An 11,209-nucleotide genomic window follows, 5' to 3' on the forward strand; every position below is an offset into this window, starting at 1 on the left:
ATATAAACAATGTATACCTTTTCAGTTACTTTTATATTCGCTGCGTCATTTGTTTTTTAAAGTTTTGATTATTTTTCCCTTTGGAAAATCTGGTCCGACAAACATTTTAGTTCAAGTCTTAAAAGACTTTTAATGATGACGGATTTCAGTGGCGTTTAGTGACGGTTTTTATAGCTGATAGTTCGAATGAATGAAGTTAGGAGTTATTAAGGGTTCATCCTGAACATGAAACAGTAACTTTTTTTTTGCCAAAAACGTTTTTCGTCTCAAAAAATATTAAACAGTTCTTACAGTGTTTATTTATGTCTAGCCCGACTTATAGTGTGTGTCATTTTGACGCTGTAGATGTAAATATAAGGGCTCTGCTCGTACCACCGTCTGCCAGCAGAGGACGAGGACTGCGAGATGCCACCAACCCTGAGGAACTCTAATTCCTAGAAACCCAAAGACTGGTTACCACCAACCAGGCACAGCTCTGTGTAATAAGCAGTGCTCAGCAGGCTTGTTGAGATGAACTGCGCCTGGCCTCGGTGGTTAGTGAGAGCAGCCGTTTGCAGTTGGTTGAAATCGTGTATGATGGACAACGAGGGTGAATCAATATTTATTTAGTCATCCGTAGGGTAAAGAAAACATTCTTGATCATTGTTGCAGGTAAAGCCCAGTTTTTTTCCCTAAATTCACAGTTAAGTGTCCAACTAAGTTTCTCAGGAACCACAGATGCTTGTATTCATTATTTATCCTGTAGATTGGTGAAAAAAGGTCTTCACAAACTGATATCCATCTTAACTAGTAGCCTTAATATTTGTCCATAACAATTTACATTAATAGACCTAAACTAAGTAGTCTGTTTTTCAAGTCTACTTATTAATCACTTCACATGGAAACGTATGAATGAATAATTCTGAATATATTGAGTTTGTTTAGGGTACAATGAGTGAATATGATAAACAGTGTACATAAACATTTCTAGAAATAATGAATTGGTAATTAATCATTAACTTAATCATTAAGGTTGCATATATGGTAAATAGACTGCAGCTATATTGTGTGAAAGTGGCTTTGAGTCTAAACTGTCTACTTAAGTATTCTGCCTCTGTGAGGAATTAATCCCATTTCCCCTTCTTTTGACTTGTTTCAGAAATACAACATTTTATAGAGGATGGCCTCTCAGAATTTAGAGGTCATGTCAAACTCTCTAAAGGACAAGTAGAGGTGTGTAAAGTATGTGGAAGCCACATAACCATCCAAATGGTTTTCATGTTACTATGATAACCTTCTTTCTCTCGCTTACTATCTAGGATCTGGTAAACACACTTGGCCCTGTTTAAATGAATCCCCGGCAGACAAAATTGCCACTGACAAGCAGTGTCCTAGTCTGTTTATGGACACGTTCAAACCAGGAGTCATACAGGGGTATAGAAGAGTTTTCAAACAGCTGGATCTATGCTGAACACTGTCTGTGCAGGAGATGCCACATTTGTATTTAGAAGCCGCTCTGCCACAACCCCCTAAAACCCCCTCATGGAAACTTTGTTCTCTTTTCTTACTAATGACTATAATCAGATACTTTACCTTGTTGTGACTCTTGGCTTGCCAACTGGTTGTATGACTCTAATACACTCTAATACAGTCTAATACACTGTGATACAGTCTTATACACTATGTTACACCCTGATACACTCTAATACACTCTGATACTGTCTGATACACAATGTTACACCATGATATACTCTAATACACTCTGATACAGTCTGATACACTGTGATACAGTCTGATACACTATGTTACACCCTGATACACTCTAATACACTCTGATACTGTCTGATACACAATGTTACACCATGATATACTCTAATACACTCTGATACAGTCTGATACACAATGTTACACCATGATATACTCTAATACACTCTGATACAGTCTGATACACAATGGTAAACCCTGATACACACTCTTATAAACTCTAATACACTCTGATACAGTCTGATACACTATGGTAAACCCTGATACACACTCTTATACACTCTAATACACTCTGATACAGTCTGATATACAATGTTACACCATGATACACTCTAATAGACTCTGATACAGTCTGATACATGATGTTACACTCTGATACACTCTAATACACTCTGATACTGTCTGATACACAATGTTACACCCTGATACACTCTAATAGACTCTGATACAGTCTGATACATGATGTTACACTCTGATACACTCTAATACACTCTGATACTGTCTGATACACAATGTTACACCCTGATACACTCTAATAGACTCTGATACAGTCTGATACATAATGTTACACTCTGATACACTCTCATACACTCTGATACTGTCTGATACACAATGTTACACTCTTATACACTCTAATACACTCTGTTACAGTCTGATACACAATGTTACACTCTGATACACTCTAATACACTCTGTTACAGTCTGATACACAATGTTACACTCTGATACATTCTCATACACTCTGATACTGTCTGATACACAATGTTACACTCTGATACACTCTAATACACTCTGTTACAGTCTGATACACAATGTTACACTCTGATACATTCTCATACACTCTGATACTGTCTGATACACAATGTTACACTCTTATACACTCTAATACACTCTGTTACAGTCTGATACACAATGTTACACTCTTATACACTCTAATACACTCTGTTACAGTCTGATACACAATGTTACACTCTGATACACTCTAATAGACTCTGATACAGTCTGATACACAATGTTACACTCTGATACATTCTCATACACTCTGATACTGTCTGATACACAATGTTACACCATGATATATTCTAATACACTCTGATACAGTCTGTTACACTATGTTACACCGTGATACACTCTAATACATTCTGATGCACTCTGATGCACTGTAATACACTGATACAGTCTGACACGTTCTAGTACACTAATACACATATTCAGTACTGTTTTTATATTGTGTAATATGACACTCTGACTGTTATTATTATGGAGTGTGTAATTGCCTGTTGAACGTTTAAGTAAAGCACACACTGTAAGTAAAGCTTCATAACAGACTCTGATCATTTTCAGAGGATCACAGTATTTGACACTAATTAAACACAATGTGCTTAAAGACTGAAGCAGGTTTTAAAAGAACACAAAGAGTCATTACTGTGTTTTTCTTGATAGTGGCGCTCTAATTCTGAAGGTTCTGTAAACAGGAAACAGGATGAAGTCCAGCTTGATTTCATGGATCATTCCAGGATGCAGGGTGTGCAGGCAGAGTTGGGTGTGTGCTGATCCTTGAGCCTTTAAAGTAAAAGTAGTTCAGGCAAAACATGGACTAGATGAATTTTTGGGTACAAGGTTTAGACTTAACCTTGGTAAACACTGAGATGTTTCTGCCAGAAAGACCAGGAGTGAAGGAGGACAGTTTCTCATATTCTCAATGGATTTTTACTAGTTAAAAGATTAGAATTCAGTAGTGAGTCCTTGGCACAGACCACGTCCTCACTGATGCTGCCGGACAGAGACTCACACTACACTGTGTCATCAGACTCACACTACACTGAGGATTAGAACGTGAGGAACATCTGGAGGATCAGTGGTTTACACCTCTTTAATCAGGATGCCGTAAGGACGGATGGATCTCTCTATGATCTTCTTCTCCTTTTCTGGTGAGGTTCCCTCAGGAACCGGGATGAACCAGCAGTCTTTCCCTTCGATGATGACCCTCTTCTCAGGGTTGATCCGGTTCTGCATGATGACCTTGTAAGTCTTTCCATTCTTTGATTTGAACTTCTTGCTTGTAGCATAATCTTCTGCAATACTAATATCAGGAGTGGAGTAGATGCCTCTCCCGTAAGCCTTGCGATGCCCTGCTCTGTAATGGGTCTCAGTGATGGCTTTGGCTCCCTCAATGCTGGTTCCATGGAAGGAAACTGGCCACTCACCATCTGCAGATCTTTTCCTCCATCCGTCCAGCCCCAGCCAGGCGTTTCCATCAGGATACTTATCCAGAACCTTCAGAGCGAAGCGGTACCACCCCCAGGGCCTTGTGTATGCTTCTCCACTGCGGAAACATTTAGAGGACTTAGGAAGTCTTCTGAAATCGTAATCAAACTCTGGGTCAAAGAACTCATCGATGTTCACAAAGTACTCCTTTCGGAAAGCCGATATTTCGTTCTCTTCATCATCAGAAGATTCCGTATCCGAGTTCACAGTCAGCTGGTTCATCACTGCAGACAGAGACCACAGAGAACGAGCCATGCCAGACAGACGTTAACTTTAAATGTGACCCCACGTTAAAGACAGCTTCAACACGTTTCAACAGTCAGTTCTACAGCCGTGGAGCGTCTTCTGAGCTTAGTGTAAGGCGTTGGTGGTCCCAGCAAGGGCAGAAAGACCCTCCAGAAGAACTTCTCTATTGATGTCAGGCATGGCTCACTTCTGTCTCAGACTGAGAACAAGGACTACGGCTATTAGAAAGTGGTTTTACACTTTCACTTTTACAGGAAACTCAAACAAAGGGTGAGTTCAAGACCACAGCGTTTCATATTTAAGCCATAAAACACCTTTAAATTTTTGTGTGGCGCTGAATGGTTTTATCCTGCTTTTATATATTGATAGTTCATATCAGTGAAGTTTGGAGTTTTGTAAGAACTCATCCTGTACAGAAAAGATGCACTCTGCCATTTCCTGCACTTGTTCTGATCATGTGGTCGTGTGTCTTTCAGTGAAAATATTTTCCTGAACATATAAAAACCTCATGTGAAGAAGCAGCAGGGTTTGTGGGCAGTAAATGAACGAAGGAGAAAGTAGTTCCACTTCTGTAGTGGCTGAGTGAGGCTGGTCCTTTGGAGTTGGAGAGAAACTGCATTCAGAAAAGTGACTGTTCATGTTTTTAAAGACTTTGACACAGTAAAATCCCCACAATGTCAAACTTTAAACAGTGTTTAATTGTGTTCAGCTGGACTTAATGAACGTTGTAGGTGACATTTCAACACTTTAGACCCCCAGAAAGCTGATATCTAGGGGAGGAGTGAAAAATTTGACTGTCATATAATCAAAGATTTGGGAAGAGGGTCCTCAGAGACAGCATTTACATGCTCTCTGAGCTAATTTACATGCTGACTTCAACACTTCCATTATAATTAGTTCCTGTTTATTTTCGAGAGATTCTGACATTGTGTTTAAGGATCAGTTGAAGTGTCACGGCCAGGTGACCAGGATCGTGTCTGTGTGATGTTTCCAAGTTCTCCCCGTCTCCGCAAGGGGTTTCTTCCGGGTGCTGCGGTTTCCTTATGCATTCAGGCCAATTGGATGTGCGAAGATGCTCCTAGTTGTGAATGTGGGTGTTCATGTATATGTCTGTGTGTCTGCCCTGTGATGGACTGGTGATCTGTCCAGGGTGTCTCCTGCCTTTTCCCCAATGACTGCTGGGATAGGCTCCAGGACCTGCTGCGACCCAGAAGGACAAGCAGCTTAGAAAGTGTGTGTGTGTGTGTGTGTGTGTGTGTGTGTGTGTGTGTGTGTGTGTGTGTGTGTGTGTGTGTGTGTGTGTGTGGTGCATTTATAGATTTTAATTTACATACCAGTTCCAAAAAATGTTAATTAAAAACAGAAAGCAGTGATTCGGAAATCATTTTTGAGCTGTATTCAATTGAAAACAGCACTAAGACATTTAATGTTTCAAGTAATGTGTGTGTGTGTGTGAGTGTGTGTGTATATATATATAATTACAATTAGTTGCCATAGATTTAACAGTCAACAACTGCTAAAGATACATTTCAAAATACATAACAAATAACATTCTTTTCAATCCAAGGTACAGACTATTTTTTGAACTTTAAGGAATCTCTCTTGCATTATTCCATAAAACATCCAGGATACATATATACACATACACATATATACAAACTGTGTCAACTAAATGAAACACGAAGCACCGATTCCCAGTTTTCACCTTTATCTGAATAATAAGAAATGAAACATACATAACGGTCTCTGTTAGAACTATAACACAACTTGCCGACGGAACATCTAGTCTTCTTCTGAATCATTCTACACAAGGCTGGATGCACTAACATTAGTACCCATACATTCCAATGGTCATCGGGCGCCACCTATTGGTAATAATTAATATTGCTTATTTTTACAGCATTATAACACAAACATAGTGTGCACTGTCACCAGTTCTGCATAAAGACTCACATGTTGACCATCAGGCTCTCTAGGGACCAGCATGACTCTCTCTGTATACTGTATACTCTGTGTACTGGCTCTAGCCAGAAAACGTAAACAAAGCAAAGATTAATACATCTAATACATCTTAGCAACCATGTAGTTCTCCTTAGCAATTATTTAGTCATTTCCCCTCCTCACTAAATTTTGTATTGCTTTTTAAAAATTTATGTTTATATATATTCCTTTATAAACATGTTTATTTATTTATTTATTTCCCCATTTATTTATTTCTGTATTTCCTTGTCCTTATGATAATAAAGGGTCCGTCAATCATGATGTCTTAATATTCCTTAATATGTGTATAATTACCACCAAAATAAACAATGTATACCTTTTCAGTTACTTTTATATTCGCTGCGTCATTTGTTTTTTAAAGTTTTGATTATTTTTCCCTTTGGAAAATCTGGTCCGACAAACATTTTAGTTCAAGTCTTAAAAGACTTTTAATGATGACGGATTTCAGTGGCGTTTAGTGACGGTTTTTATAGCTGATAGTTCGAATGAATGAAGTTAGGAGTTATTAAGGGTTCATCCTGAACATGAAACAGTAACTTTTTTTTTGCCAAAAACGTTTTTCGTCTCAAAAAATATTAAACAGTTCTCACAGTGTTTATTTATGTCTAGCCCGACTTATAGTGTGTGTCATTTTGACGCTGTAGATGTAAATATAAGGGCTCTGCTCGTACCACCGTCTTCCAGCAGAGGACGAGGACTGCGAGATGCCACCAACCCTGAGGAACCCTAATTCCTAGAAACCCAAAGACTGGTTACCACCAACCAGGCACAGCTCTGTGTAATAAGCAGTGCTCAGCAGGCTTGTTGAGATGAACTGCGCCTGGCTTCAGTGGTTAGTGAGAGCAGCCGTTTGCAGTTGGTTGAAATCGTGTATGATGGACAACGAGGGTGAATCAATATTTATTTAGTCATCCGTAGGGTAAAGAAAACATTCTTGATCATTGTTGCAGGTAAAGCCCAGTTTTTTTCCCTAAATTCACAGTTAAGTGTCCAACTAAGTTTCTCAGGAACCACAGATGCTTGTATTCATTATTTATCCTGTAGATTGGTATAAAAAGGTCTTCACAAACTGATATCCATCTTAACTAGTAGCCTTAATATTTGTCCATAACAATTTACATTAATAGACCTAAACTAAGTAGTCTGTTTTTCAAGTCTACTTATTAATCACTTCACATGGAAACGTATGAATGAATAATTCTGAATATATTCAGTTTGTTTAGGGTACAATGAGTGAATATGATAAACAGTGTACATAAACATTTCTAGAAATAATGAAATGGTAATTAATCATTAACTTAATCATTAAGGTTGCATATATGGTAAATAGACTGCAGCTATATTGTGTGAAAGTGGCTTTGAGTCTAAACTGTCTACTTAAGTATTCTGCCTCTGTGAGGAATTAATCCCATTTCCCCTTCTTTTGACTTGTTTCAGAAATACAACATTTTATAGAGGATGGCCTCTCAGAATTTAGAGGTCATGTCAAACTCTCTAAAGGACAAGTAGAGGTGTGTAAAGTATGTGGAAGCCACATAACCATCCAAATGGTTTTCATGTTACTATGATAACCTTCTTTCTCTCGCTTACTATCTAGGATCTGGTAAACACACTTGGCCCTGTTTAAATGAATCCCCGGCAGACAAAATTGCCACTGACAAGCAGTGTCCTAGTCTGTTTATGGACACGTTCAAACCAGGAGTCATACAGGGGTATAGAAGAGTTTTCAAACAGCTGGATCTATGCTGAACACTGTCTGTGCAGGAGATGCCACATTTGTATTTAGAAGCCGCTCTGCCACAACCCCCTAAAACCCCCTCATGGAAACTTTGTTCTCTTTTCTTACTAATGACTATAATCAGATACTTTACCTTGTTGTGACTCTTGGCTTGCCAACTGGTTGTATGACTCTAATACACTCTAATACAGTCTAATACACTCTGATACTGTCTGATACACAATGTTACACCATGATATACTCTAATACACTCTGATACAGTCTGATACACAATGTTACACCATGATACACTCTAATACACTCTGATACTGTCTGATACACAATGTTACACCATGATATACTCTAATACACTCTGATACTGTCTGATACACAATGTTACACCATGATACACTCTAATACACTCTGATACTGTCTGATACACAATGTTACACCATGATATACTCTAATAGACTCTGATACTGTCTGATACACAATGTTACACCATGATACACTCTAATACACTCTGATACTGTCTGATACACAATGTTACACCATGATATACTCTAATACACTCTGATACTGTCTGATACACAATGTTACACCATGATACACTCTAATACACTCTGATACTGTCTGATACACAATGTTACACCATGATATACTCTAATACACTCTGATACAGTCTGATACACAATGTTACACCGTGATACACTCTAATACACTCTGATACAGTCTGATACATGATGTTACACCATGATACACTCTAATACACTCTGATACAGTCTGATACACAATGTTACACCATGATACACTCTAATAGACTCTGATACAGTCTGATACATGATGTTACACTCTGATACACTCTAATACACTCTGATACTGTCTGATACACAATGTTACACCCTGATACACTCTAATAGACTCTGATACAGTCTGATACATGATGTTACACTCTGATACACTCTAATACAATCTGATACTGTCTGATACACAATGTTACACCCTGATACACTCTAATAGACTCTGATACAGTCTGATACATGATGTTACACTCTGATACACTCTAATACACTCTGATACTGTCTGATACACAATGTTACACCCTGATACACTCTAATAGACTCTGATACAGTCTGATACATGATGTTACACTCTGATACACTCTAATACATTCTGATACTGTCTGATACACAATGTTACACCATGATATACTCTAATACACTCTGATACAGTCTGTTACACTATTTTACACTGTGATACACTCTAATACATTCTGATGCACTCTGATGCACTGTAATACACTGATACAGTCTGACACGTTCTAGTACACTAATACACATATTCAGTACTGTTTTTATATTGTGTAATATGACACTCTGACTGTTATTATTATGGAGTGTGTAATTGCCTGTTGAACGTTTAAGTAAAGCACACACTGTAAGTAAAGCTTCATAACAGACTCTGATCATTTTCAGAGGATCACAGTATTTGACACTAATTAAACACAATGTGCTTAAAGACTGAAGCAGGTTTTAAAAGAACACAAAGAGTCATTACTGTGTTTTTCTTGATAGTGGCGCTCTAATTCTGAAGGTTCTGTAAACAGGAAACAGGATGAAGTCCAGCTTGATTTCATGGATCATTCCAGGATGCAGGGTGTGCAGGCAGAGTTGGGTGTGTGCTGATCCTTGAGCCTTTAAAGTGAAAGTAGTTCAGGCAAAACATGGACTAGATGAATTTTTGGGTACAAGGTTTAGACTTAACCTTGGTAAACACTGAGATGTTTCTGCCAGAAAGACCAGGAGTGAAGGAGGACAGTTTCTCATATTCTCAATGGATTTTTACTAGTTAAAAGATTAGAATTCAGTAGTGAGTCCTTGGCACAGACCACGTCCTCACTGATGCTGCCGGACAGAGACTCACACTACACTGTGTCATCAGACTCACACTACACTGAGGATTAGAGCGTGAGGAACATCTGGAGGATCAGTGGTTTACACCTCTTTAATCAGGATGCCGTAAGGACGGATGGATCTCTCTATGATCTTCTTCTCCTTTTCTGGTGAGGTTTCCTCAGTAACCGGGATGAGCCAGAAGTCTTCCTTTTCAGTGATGACCCTCTTCTTAGGGTTGATCCGGTTCTGCATGATGACCTTGTACTTCTTTCCATTCTTTGATGTGAACTTCTTGCTCATAGCAAAACCTTCTGCAATACTAATATCAGGAGTGGAGTAGATGCCTCTCCCGTAAGCCTTGCGATGCCCTGCTCTGTAATAGGTCTCAGTGATGGCTTTGGCTCCATCAATGCTGGTTCCATGGAAGGAAACTGGCCACTCACCATCTGCAGATCTTTTCCTCCATCCGTCCGGCCCCAGCCAGGCGTTTCCATCAGGATACTTATCCAGAACCTTCAGAGCGAAGCGGTACCACCCCCAGGGCCTTGTGTATGCTTCTCCACCACGGAAACATTTAGAGGACTTAGGAAGTCTTCTGAAATCGTAATCAAACCCTGGGTCAAAGAACTCATCGATGTTCACAAAGCACTCCTTTCTGAAAGCCGATATTTCGTTCTCTTCATCATCAGAAGATTCCGTATCCGAGGTCACAGACAGCTGGTTCATCACTGCAGACAGAGACCACAGAGAACGAGGCACGCCAGACGTTAACTTTAAATGTGACCCCACGTTAAAGACAGCAGGGAGGAAATTTTCAGCAGTCAGTTCCACAGCCATGGAGCGTCTTCTGAGCTTAGTGTAAGGCTTCACAGTGGTCCCAGCAAGGGCAGAAAGACCCTCCAAAAGAACTTCTCTATTGATGTCAGGCATGGCTCACTTCTGTCTCAGACTGAGAACGAGGACTAGGGCTACTCAGCGGTGCACACTTCACTTTCACTTTTACAGGAAACTCAAACAAAGGGTGAGTTCAAGACCACAGCGTTTCATATTTTATGAAACGTTGTAGGTGACATTTCAACACTTTAGACCCCCAGAAAGCTGATATCTAGGGGAGGAGTGAAAAATTTGACTGTCATATAATTAAAAATTTGGGAAGAGGGTCCTCAGAGACAGCATTTACATGCTCTACTTTATCTTATAGTACTAATCACTCACCACAATCATGAATAAGAAGTTGAGATCTGACCAAAGATAAAAGATGCCCTTGCATTCTGGTTTAACTTGATTTCCTCAGTGTGCTCCCCTCAGGTGGTAAATTCAAATAGTAGCTCATTATTCT

This window comes from Pygocentrus nattereri, chromosome 30, assembly GCF_015220715.1.
Source record: "Pygocentrus nattereri isolate fPygNat1 chromosome 30, fPygNat1.pri, whole genome shotgun sequence".
NCBI classification, from domain to species: domain Eukaryota; kingdom Metazoa; phylum Chordata; class Actinopteri; order Characiformes; family Serrasalmidae; genus Pygocentrus; species Pygocentrus nattereri.